Raw genomic sequence first — 1,932 nt, forward strand, 5'->3', positions numbered from 1 at the left:
AAAAAAAATGTTTAACTTAATAAAGTTTGAAGGAACTTCAGCGAAGTGATATACAACTTTATGTTTTAGAAGCTCACTCTTTAAACATTTTTAATTTTATGAAATTATCATAATGACTAAAATATATGAATTGTTATTTAGTATCTTTACCTTGTTTTTAGCTATAAACCAAACATTGATCTAGCTTTTTTAAGCTCTGTTTACTAGCTCGCGTAAGCTTTGTTTTTCTAAAAAAATTGTGGCAGCACAGTGAAATACAGTTTACACTCCTCTCTCGCTCTTACGAGTCGCATGTTCTCTCTGGTTTCTCCTCTATTAAGAACCGTTCAGTTCGACGCTCAAAACGTGAGAGAACGAGCGAGTAAAACCCCCACAAATGGCTTTTATTATATCAGTAAAGAGTAATAAACTTGATGGGCATTTTAAATATAACACTCAGTACTTGAAATTAGAAAGACTTGAACTGAATAATGCTACAATGTTGTCATTGACAGCGTAGTACACAATTCGGTGGATTCATAACGGGGAACGGGTGCCCAGACCTTCGACAACTCCAATTCTAGAGCTTAACGTCATGCTGAACGCTATGATTTTTGTATTTACAGGAAAAACTGCTGCAGAACGGTCCAATAGGAGAGGTAAGCATCTACTTTGGTAGCGAATCGGCAATCAAAACCCTGAACTCTTTGATGGTGCGCTTAAAATTGGTCAGAAATTGTATGACCTCCCTTCCAATTGTGTCGGAATATTTTCTAACTGAAATACTAAGCCATAGAGAAATTGCAAAGTTGATGAGTTTGAGAGAAACGGTGCCTTCGAACAAATACCACTCTTGGATATAGAGGCTGATGTCCGCTCACGGAACGTTGAGCGAAAATTAAACATGTGCCGTTGCCAGGGCAGTGACCGTGGTTTGAACGAGACGTCAAAGGAGCTAATTATGCTTATGCAAAGCCACACATATCGCTTTTGGAGAGTGTCCGAACAGAGTTAATGCGTTGAGACTAAAAGTCACATCTGATCCCGTACAGCCGCAGTTGGCTTAAGGGCCGCTAGCTGGAATTACCTCAGCACTTTCTATTACACTTTGCGGCTTTCTCAAAGTTAAGATTGCCGTATTTTGGCTCGCAACCCTGAAGAAATCTAGGGTATTATTATTAGCCGCCTTCGTAACTTTATGATTAATACGAGACGTTTCATCGACTGGTTACCTATACTGCCCAAGTATGTCTTCAACGTTGGACGACCACTGCAATTTAACTTAGTCTGTGTTCGATATTTGTTAATAATGAAAATAAATCATTATATAAATAGGCAATCATGTTTCCTTTACACCCCTTTTACGGCTAAACTATACTTCTAAGGTATAAACAATTATATATCATTAGAAAGGTATTTTGATGCTGATGTGCAGGCAATTTTTAAAATTTCAAATCAGTTTAAAATAGAGCGAAAAAATCAATTCAAAAGTCACACCAATACCAATGCCATACATGTACATGGTTAGGGCGGAAATGCCCCCTAAATGTATGCTTTAATATTGATAGCGAATTAAAGAAACGTGCTAAGCAGCAGTTTAGGAATAAGATGTATGTATGTATGTACATGAATAGATTAGACTCAAACAAGGAAGAAGGTAAAGTTGAGTATGGGGAAGAAGAAAGTGATAAATACAGAAATTAAAATAAAAGTAAAGAAACCTAGATATAAAGACAAAGAGGAAGGAAAATTTAAATACCTAACCTAATAACAATGGTGGGGGTGAATATGTAAATGAAGAAAAGAATGGACATATTTAGATCAGGATAAAGGAAAAGATAAAGATGAAGACCAAGACGACGAAGATGAAGATGAAGATGAGGATGAAGATGAAGATGAAGATGAAGATAAAGATAAAGATAAAGATAAAGATAAAGATAAAGATAAAGATAA

Source organism: Rhagoletis pomonella, unplaced genomic scaffold (assembly GCF_013731165.1).
Source record: "Rhagoletis pomonella isolate Grant_MI unplaced genomic scaffold, Rhpom_1.0 Rhpom_scaffold_00002, whole genome shotgun sequence".
In the NCBI taxonomy this organism is placed as follows: Eukaryota; Metazoa; Arthropoda; class Insecta; order Diptera; family Tephritidae; genus Rhagoletis; species Rhagoletis pomonella.